Source organism: Rhagoletis pomonella, unplaced genomic scaffold, assembly GCF_013731165.1.
Source record: "Rhagoletis pomonella isolate Grant_MI unplaced genomic scaffold, Rhpom_1.0 Rhpom_scaffold_00485, whole genome shotgun sequence".
Classification (NCBI taxonomy): domain Eukaryota; kingdom Metazoa; phylum Arthropoda; class Insecta; order Diptera; family Tephritidae; genus Rhagoletis; species Rhagoletis pomonella.
Window position 1 is genome coordinate 28,456 of NW_023459039.1, and position 10,887 is coordinate 39,342.

Sequence of the window (10,887 nt, forward strand, 5' to 3'; positions counted from 1 at the left end):
GCTTTTTCCTTTTGTCAATTAAACAAACCTCGTCAGCAACCCTACCTATCCCCGCAAAGGTATTGTCAGATGAAATTACACTGAGGGAAAAAATTTTAGAATTAAAAAAAACGTGCTAAATTAAAAAAAATACGCATATGAAAGAGCACCAACCCTACTCGTTTTAAATTTGAGTATGTACGTTATAAAATATGTGGTTGTGAAGTGCATAGAGGATTTTTCGTAATTCAGAAGAAACAAAAAATGGTTATTGAACCCGGACCCTCTTGGCAGCAACCAATTGTATCAGGCGTCTTCCCTGCAAGCCAAAGTTCCCAAAATCTTAACGTAATCTTTAGGAGTATCTGATTTCTGTAACGATTTTTTTCCGAATCTTCAAAGAAAATTATATGAAGTGGTTGACACGAACTCGTAAAGAAACTTCTGTACGAAAAATAAAGAAAATTCTGAAAAAAGTCTGCAAGAAATTCTTCACATAGCAGCATTATTTTCATTTCTTCCCCGATTTTCTTCCGAAATTTCGTAAAGAATGGAAGTGTGCGTAGTTTATTCATTTTAGAAAATTCGGAAAAAATTCGGATGGGATCTTTCCGAATTCGTTAAAATTTCTTTACGATTCAGAATACTCTGAAAAAATGGTTTGCAGGGTTTGCACACTCAGCTACAGTCATACATGTAAATAGGGGTATTCTCTGAGTCTTGCAAAGCCCTTGCACGGTGCACGGATTGCACGGTTTGCAAAGCTGTCCCATACGAAAACCGGTTTTTACCGTGCAATCCGTGCAATCTGTGCACCATGCAAGGGCTTTGCAAGACTCAGAGAATACCCCTAATGTGTTTTCAAATGTTGAGTTTGAATCAACATCACAGCGGGCGATTAGTGCATTTGTACAGATAAACATGTACCATGCATGTGTGTATGTGTGTATGTGTTGTCACCGCCGTGCATGCTTTGTATACATATACTTTCTTAATTACATATGAAAAAGCATCCGAGACGTGCAAAACGCCATCCGTGCAGTGAAAAATGCTTCATTTTAATACAGGCGTATTTGAATTGAATATTTCCATTATACGTAGTGTATGTATAATGGAAAAATCCATTTCGTTAACACTTTTCACTTGATTTAAATACGAGCATTTTTAAATGGTAATCAAATAAAAAAATTGTATTCTTACAACGCGCTTTTTTTCTCAGTGTATGCGAAAATTAATCTTATTACCAAACTAATCATGTTTATGCATTTTTATGCTTTTTAGCCAAAATATGCATTTTGTGTCATAATATGCCTTTGCATATGGGCATTCCCATGGTGGCGCACGTGACAGTCGTACGATTTCAATGTGATACAAAAAAGGAATACCATTTGTTTTCTTTAACTTTTTTGGGCTATTGTATAGCACGTAATTAGCTCTATATTTAACCGAAAAATTAAATCAATCGAACTGCTTGGTCCTGAAATATAAGCATTTAAAGACATTTAAACATGTATTTTATGTAGAATATATTTTATATTTTGACTTCAGCGCCAATTCAGGGTCAATTTATTAGAAATCTATGATTTATTATGTTTCAACCACATGCGCCAAATTCGAACCAAATCGGACCATAAATACGGTTTTTCGAAATATCTCGACCTTGGCACCACCTAGGAAGACCAATTTATGCAAACATTATTCTTCTTACATAGCCAGTATATATTTTAAAAAGCAGACAAATCGGCCCGTAAATACGTTAGATATAAAACTTTTATTTTTTTTTGTCGTGGTGGACCTTCCGCTGGAAACACCCATATGCGATATGCATTTGCATATTTTTGTCTTCCCTATTCATGACACTTCATTTCTGATTTTTGCCTTCGTTTGATAGGAATTGTAGAAAAGATTAAGCAAAACGAAGAAAATTTTAACATTTAAGCAGTCAGGAAAAATTAATCAATCTTGCTTACATCTAAGCGAAACGGCAACGCTGGGCACGGCTGCAATTTAGAAAATAAGAACAAGAATCTTACCCCCCTATTACGAATTTTCATACGATAGAGTAAACGCTTGCAAGCAGGGCTGCCCACTTGGCTCAAACTGTGCCATTTTTGGCTCTATTTTACTCCAAATGGCACTTAATTTTTTAAATTTGGCACAAAGTGCCAAAATGGCTCTTCTGAAAAATACTAATGTTTTAATACATTTTTGTGAAATCCTTTGCGCGTTCTTCTTTTTCTCAACTAAATTTTTTTAATTTTTATAGTGTATACAACTGGTTTTTCTTACTTTAGCATTGGACCTTTGTTTTAGGAATGTGTTTCTAATTTTATTGCTAAATAGGAAGAATTTGAAAGAATGGCACCTTTTTTGGCACCTTTATTTTTCTATTTGGCACATTTTGGCACTTTTTTATCCTCAATATGGCACTTCATAGCTATGTATAGTTGGCAGCCCCCCTTGCAAGCGTATCGTTTGAAATCGGTTCTCGTATTATCCTTTTAATACGCCCGACAGATGTGTTGTTGTGAATCGCCGTGGTTTTTGTTCGCTTTTTATTGTGAACTAGCACAAATCAGCTACGCTAAATAAAGGATTTCATACGACAACATCGATTCGCAATAGAGAATAACAGAAAGCAAGCGTTTATTGTTCATCGTACGAATTCATAATAGGGGGGTTAACGTCGCTTGAACGAAATTATTTGATTTTATAGAAATCAGAATAAATTCGACCTTCGAGCAAAAACAATGATGTTGGTAATTATGTAGGTGGGCTTTCAACCCCCAAAATTGGTCAAAATTGGAAAGGGGGTACCATTATACGCGTCTGGACCCCAATAACAACTAACGGAAATTAACTTTTTACCCGATCAAAAGTTAATAAGAAAAAACTTTTCCACAATAGCACCTTTTTATTCACTTACTACACTCACACAAACGGACAAACTGCCCATATTTCACTATACATACAACAACAATACTTCATTTTATTCATATATGTCAAAATATCGCTAAATATATCACTAAAAACTTATATATTTTATTAATTAAAATGTAAACAATTTTGGTGTGCTCAACGCCAAATTCATCTGCTGATGTGCGGTATTGCCACTCAATCTGAATGGAATAAGTATTGAATATGTTTACACGGAGTACAGACTGTTATGTGGGATAATTAATTGTGGAAATAACTAAACAGTTAAAAAATTCTCATTATATATCGAAGTATCGATAGGATATCGCGCGATTTTTTATTACAAATTTTCATTATATATCGAAGTATCGATTTTTATTGAAAAAATAATGTAAAAGCACGCGGAAATAGTTGGTAGGTGTAGACGTTGGGTAATTGTATTAATTCGGAGTGCTAGAGTGGCAATACCGCACATCAGCAGGTGAATTTTGCGTTGAGCACACCAAAATTGTTTACATTATAATAAATAAAATATATAAGTTTTTAGTGATATATTTAGCGATATTTTGACATATGTGGCTAAAATGAAGTATTGTTGTTGTATTTGTGGTGAAATATGGGCGATTTGTGCGTTTGTGTGTGTGTACTAAGTGAACAAAAAAAGGTGCTATTGTGAAAAAGTTTTTTCTTAATAACTTTTGATCGGGTAAAAAGTTAATTTCCGCTTTTGCATTCTTGTTACTGGGGTCCAGACGCGTCTAATGGTACCCCCTTTCCTAAATTTTGGTAATTATCTAGGTGGGCTTTCAACCCCTAAAATTGATCAAAATTTTAATTTAAATTTAATTTTTTTTTTTAATTTTTAAATTTATGAAAATTTCAACATAATAATACAACTAAATTATTTTGTTATAAACGAATGCGTATTTATAGTTTTTTATATTCTTTTGATAGAGTTAATGAATACAATTATAGCGAAAAAACATCAAAGGTCTAGAATTGGTTTTTCATTTAACTATTTGAAGTTGAGGTATTGCACATATAATTCTTTTACTGGGTTAGGTCAAACTCGAAGAAATGAAACCTATTTATACAAAACTTTACAGAATTTCGGAAATATACTGTAATTTAGTTGGTACCTCGGTGTCTGCTGAGCGCCTTATAAAAAGCTGGTGCTACAACCACCGAGAAACGCAACCGCTTAACGACAAAACGCTTATAAAAACTTTTGTTTTTGCAAAAATGGTTGAACAATAAATAACACTGTCATAGTTTTTTCAAACGTTTTCAAAGACACGGCCGGAGAAGACGGTTTTCCCCTATTTCGGGTATGGGGAATCGAACTGTATCATAAGTTTTTTAAGTTTTCTGCACGTCTTCATAAAAATTTTTTTTTTATTAAATTTTGCCTCCAAGGGAAAATTCTTAGGTATTATACCTTGTTTTAGACACTTATTTTTACAATCTGAAAGCAGTAGCATTTTAATTATAAAATCAGCGGAAAAAAGATTTAACCAACGGCTACTTTTTTGAGAATAAGGATATTACTCTCAGTCATTTTCGACAATTAAATTCCAACATAAATCAGCGAGCAATTAGTGAAGTTTTTTCCCAGAATACCAATGTTCTTAAGGAGCGGCAATCTGATGAAATCTCTCCCCATGTTCGTCTGTTGGAACTTGAAGGGCAAAATGACCTTTATGGTTATGCAAAAAATGTATCTTAAGTGACATGTTGACGTTTAGCTTTTCCAGTAATGCTAGCATATTATCAACATAAATTTTCCATTCAGAACGATGCGTACTCAAACAATTGCTTATAACGGCCTTAATGGATTCCCAGGCAATACGTTCGTCCTCGGTTAGTAGTGTGTCAAATTCTTTGATTTTAATTAATTTCCGTATGTCAGGACCATTGAGAACCCCTACAAATAAAACTATATTCACATAGTTATAATAAACACTGAAAAAAAGTAAAATGTATTTAACCTTCTTTAATTTTTGCTTCGCTAAGTCTTGGAAATACCTTTTTCAGCGACTTGAATGCTTCGCCTTCTCGATTTAAGAATTTGATAAAATTTTTGATTATGCCCAATTTTATATGTAGAGGTGGCAACAAAATTTTTTCGGCTGGAACAAGGCATTGGTTTACAACTTTCGCATAATTTAGTTTGAAATCGGTTCGTGCATGCAATCGCTCTTTTCGTACTGGTTTCCACGATATCGAGTGTCCCAATGGCATAAGAAACACATCTTTTCGTATACCCTGTCTGTAATCCAGTAAGTAACGCAATGACCTTCAGGTCCGCACAAATTTTCCACAGGTGATGCGCATAGTTCACACAATCTAGAATCAATTTCATTGACTCATAAGTCTTAGTGTTAGTACTTATGGCTATCGGTGCTGGATTGTGCGAATACCGCCTTCAAACTACGGTTTATACTCGATGTTCATATACTCAATCAAACCAGGAATATTTTTACAGAATGCAAAAGTATCTTCGTCATTGACTTCGAAAAGTGCTAAAAGTTCCTCTTGCCTCTTCCGATAACCATATACCTTTACGTCGTTTGACACGATGTTAACAGATCGAAGATGTTGTGATAGGCAAATTGCTTGTCTTTCCGACAATTTAAGTTGTCTTACCATCATATTTAAGCGAGTTTGCGATATTTGAACATGTTCACAAGTTCTTTCGGCTTCAGATGGTTCATAGAGTGAGAATGATGACTCAGGCACGGTGTCTAAAGTTGGTGGAATATATTCTTCAGTTGGACTGGGACATTTTGGTACCGGAATATTGTTTGAGTGGGGCACGGGTGTTTGAGCAGACGGAACACTTTTGTAAACTGTGTTGGTTTTCGTCAATTTGGCATGTTTGTTTGCACAGGCGTAGCAGTTAAAACTTTGGATAATCTTTTCGACCAATTTACTAAATTGTTATTGCAGGATGTGCAAATCTTATTTGGTGCCCAGTCGACGTTTCTTCTTATGGACAAATTAAATATTTTGCGTAAACTTCGCGGACTCGTATATTTGCCACCTACGTAGCAAAATGAATTTAAACGGATTGCGCAGCTATTCATATTAAAAAAAATAAATCTTTTAAATTCGAACACGTATGAACAAATCAAATCAGCTTAAACAATATTTCTGTGGTCATAAGCAATAATCGCCTAAGTCGAAAAACCTGAATTCGAGAAAAAACGCTTTAAAGATTTGGGTTGTAATGTTAACCTTATGGGGAAACCAAAATACTTTCATTTATAACTTTTTAAATAGAATAGGTAACGAGATGGGAGTTTCACGTTGACATGGAACAATAGTTGCAGAAAACGATAGCATATATAACTCAATTCTTTCTTAAGTCGACTTAGGCGGTTATTGCTTACGACCACAGATTTATGGCTTGTCATTTTGACGTTGAGCCTATTTAAACCAAGTATTTGACCAACATATTTGTGCAGGTATAAAGTGGAAAACAGCAATTTCTTTTTGGAACTTCCACCCAAAAGTGTTCTGGTGTTTGGTATGTTGACAAAGGTTAAGACCGGAGGCATTTTGAACAACTTTCCAAAGAAATTTTGCCGAAAAAGCCAACCAAATAAAAAAAGCCAGCCAAAAAATAGGGTATAACACTTAAAAACTTTCCCTTGGAGGCAAATTAAAAAAAAAAAGATATGTATGAAGGCGTGCAGAAAACTTATAAAACTAATGATGCAGTTCGATTCTCCATACCCGAAATAGGATGAAACCGTCTTCTCCGGTCATGTCTTTTTTGCGACTACAACAGTGTAATTATCGGCGCTAAAAAGACTCGTTTTATTTTATTAGAGAATTAGAATATTTTATGGAAAAATGTTTTTGTGAATTCTCACTGTAAAAAAGTGTCTTTAAAAATTCGATTATACAATTATTTCTCAATAATTAATTAAGGTCGATGTTATGCAGACAAACTTTTCTTTGGCAAATTAAATGGCGGCTGCTTAATTTTTGTACTGAAAATCTGTGGTTAACTGTCGATTCTAAGTTACCTACGCACTGTGAATTTGGCCCTTAAAGAAATTATAAACCTTATGCCTAAAATTTATTTTGCTATTTGTGAGTATTGATTTTGAGTCACCCATAATCTCATTCGGTTCGCTTCGACCACACCTTCGTACGGTAATTGAGTCAGCTGACAGTTTTCTACATCTTTGATCACATACCTATCTCTACCTAACCTTTTATGTACCATGTACGGTCCTTTGGTCCGTGGTATCCACATTCCTTATTACCACAAAATCGCCTACATTATATATTGTTTCGCTTCTATGCTGTGCTTTAGGAAGTAGCTCTTGCTATAGCCCTGAGCGTTGTGTATAGCTTTTGCGGCACTATCTCGTAAAGCAGTTAAATTAAGCTCTTCCTACGACAATTATTTCTCCTCGTTGTTCCACACCGAACAACAGCATACTAGGAGAATTTTTGGTTGTACTGATTTGAATTATTTATTGCATATTCAACTTGTATGTGTTTCTTGGACCAGTCAGCGTGATCTATCGGATCACTCAATTTCCCTAGCATGGTTTTGAGAACCCTATTAACCCTCCCAACTTTCCCGTTGCTTGGGGCGATGCTACCGCAGTTTGAACATGCTGAATATTCCTTCTCAGTAAAAACTCTTTGAATTCTAATGAGGTAAAACAGCTACCCCCGTCGGAAATTGTTGTTCTAGGCCTACTGTAGTAGCTAAAGCTTTTATCTAATGCGGCCATTACCTCCCGTGTACTTTGATGTTAAATTTTTTCGTGTATTAGTCTTATGACGTTATCTTCCATCTCTTTCGGTATGTACAAAGCGTTACATCCGTTTCCTCTCACACCCAATATACCAAACCCTCTTTTAGGTCAAAACTTTTAGCCACTCCTCTTTCTAGTTGCTGTCGCAATTTACTTATATTTTCGTCCCGTTCTTGTGCTACCTGAATTTGGAAATCAATTTCATTAATATCTACTGTTGCTACCTGACAACGACTCAAAGTAGATAGATGCCCCACTACGATGTACTACTTTGTAATTCTTCTTCTTCTTTATTGGCGCTGTAACCGCCTAAGCGATTTTGGCCGAGTCCATAACAGCACGCCAGTCATTTCTCTTCTGTGCTAACTGACGCCAATTGGAAATGCCAAGTGAAGCCAAGTCCTTCTCCACCTGGTCTTTCCAACGCAGAGGAGGCCTTCCTCTTCCTTTGTTACCAGCATCGCGGCCCGCGTTGAATATTTTCAGAGCAGGAGCGTTTCTGTCCATTCGAACGACAAGGCCAAGCCAGCGAAGCCGCTGAATTTTAATTCGCTGCACTATGTCTATATCGTTGTAGAGCTCATACAGCTCATCGTTAAATCGTCTGCGATATTCGCCATCACCAACGCGTAAAGGTCCGTAAATCTTTCGCAGAATCTTTCTCTCGAAAACTCCAAGAGCCGCCTCATCAGATGCTTTCATTGTCCATGCCTCCGCGCCATACACCAGCACAGGCATGATGAGTGACTTATAGAGTGTGATCTTTGTACGACGAGAGAGGACTTTACTTCTCAATTGCCTACTCAGCCCAAAGTAGCACTTGTTGGCAAGAGTGATTCTCCGTTGGTCGTCTACTTTTTCAAACTTGTAACTGTCAACAGTGGGTGCCAAGACGCGTATACTCTGACTGTTTGTGTGATGACAGGATATACTTCGTTTTGTCCTCGTTCACCACCAGACCCATTCGCTTTGCTTCTCTATCCAATCCCGAGAAGACAGAACAGACGTAGCCCTTGTTTTTACCCATATTTACGATGTCATCGGCATACGCCAGCAATTGTACGCTCTTGTAAAGTATTGTGCCTGAGCGGTTCAGTTCTGCGGCTCTTGTTATATTCTCCAACATCAGATTAAAGAAATCACATGAAAGGGAGTCCCCTTGCTCAAAGTCATTTTACACAGCCGTATTAGTTTCGCGGGGATACCAAATTCAGACATCGCGGCATAAAGGCAACTTCTCTTCGTGCTGTCGAAAGTGGCTTTAAAATCGACAAATAGATGGTGTGTGTCGATCCTATTCTCGCGGGTCTTTTCCAAGATTTGGCGTATTGTGAATACCTGATCTATGGTGGATTTTCCAGGCCTAAAGCCACACTGATAAGGTCCAATCAGCTCGTTGAGGGTGGGCTTCAGTCTTTCGCACAATACACTCGATAAGACCTTATCACCTATGCTTAGAAGGCTGATTCCGCGGTAGTTGGCGCATATGGCGGGGTCGCCTTTCTTGTGGTTTGGGCAGAGCACCAGTCGTCGGGCATGCGTTCATCGGACCATATTCTGCATACGAGCTGATGCATGCACCTCATCAGCTCCTCGCCGCCGTACTTGAATAGCTCGGCTGGCAGGCCGTCAGCTCCAGCAGCTTTGTTGTTTTTCAGCCGCGTAATCGCTATTCGTACCTCGTCATAGTCAGGCGGTGGGACAGCTACTCCATCATCATCGACTGGGGACTCGGGTTTGTCTTCTTCACTACTTTCAGCGCTGATGCCATTCAGTAGGTTGAAAAAGTGTTCCCTCCACAATTTAAGTATATTCTGGACGTCGGTCACTAGGTCGCCATTGTTGTTCTTATAGGAGTTGGCCCCGGTCTTGAAACCTCCCGTAAGTCGCCTAACCCTCTGGTAGAATTTTCGGGCGTTCTTCCTGTCGGCCAGCATCTCAAACTCTTCGCACTCACGTATTCCGGCCTCTCGCTTCTTATTGCTGCAAATACGTCTCGCTTCCTTCTTCAGTTCCCTATAACGGTCCCACATGGCTCGCGTTGCGCCCGATCGCAGCGTGGCCCTGTAGGCGGCATCTTTTTTCTCTGCGGCTTCTTGACATTCCTCATCGTACCAGTTGTTCTTTCGGGCTCGCTGAAATCCAACTACTTCTTCGGCGGCGGTACCTAATGATTGGGAAATGTGGTTCCACTGCTCGCGTATGTCGGATTGTTGAAGAGTGCTCCCAGAGAGCAGGTGTGTGAGTCGAGTGGCGCATGTTGTGATTGCAGCTTTTCGACGTTAAGCTTTTCTTGCATTCTTGGGCGCATATTTTTTGCTGCACAGTGGCGGGTGCGTATCTTGGCTACAACAAGATAGTGGTCCGAGTCGATGTTTGGCCCTCGGAGTGTACGTACGTCTAAAACGCTTGAAGCTTGCCTTCCGTCTATCACAACATGATCGATTTGGTTTCTCGTTTTTCGATCTGGAGACAGCCATGTAGCTTGGGGGATGTTCTTATGCTGGAACCTAGTACTACATATTACCATGGTTCGGGCCCCGGCGAAGTCGATCAGCCTCAGTCCGTTATCGGACGTTTCGTCGTGGAGGCTCAGTTTTCCGACAGTGGCGCCAAAGATCCCTTCCTTGCCCACCTTGGCATTAAAATCGCCAAGCACGATTTTGACATCGTGTCGGGGGCAGCGCTCATATGTACGTTCCAAGCGCTCATAGAAGAGATCCTTGGACGCCTCATCCTTCTCTTCTGTCGGGGCATGGGCGCAGATGAGCGAGATGGTGAATAATCTAGCTTTGATGCGGATTGTGGCTAGACGTTCGTCCACCGGGGTGAACGCCAGTACTCGGCGACGGAGTCTCTCTCCTACCACGAATCCAACACCGAATTTGCGCTCCTTTACGTGGCAACTGTAGTAGACGTCGCAAGGCTTCACGCTTACTTTACCTTGCCCCGTCCATCGCATTTCTTGGATGGCGGTGATGTCAGCCTTTGTCTTCCCGAGGACATCAACCAGCCGGGCAGAGGCACCTTCCTCATTAAGGGTCCGGATATTCCAGGTGCATACCCTTAAATCATAGTCCTTTATACGTTTGCCGTGGTCGTCATCAGAAAAGGGGTCTCATCCGAGGCTGTTTTTTATTTTTCATTGGGCGGGGTTTTAAACGTACTTTGTAATTAAAGTTTTATAATTCCAATGCCCACCTAGCAATGC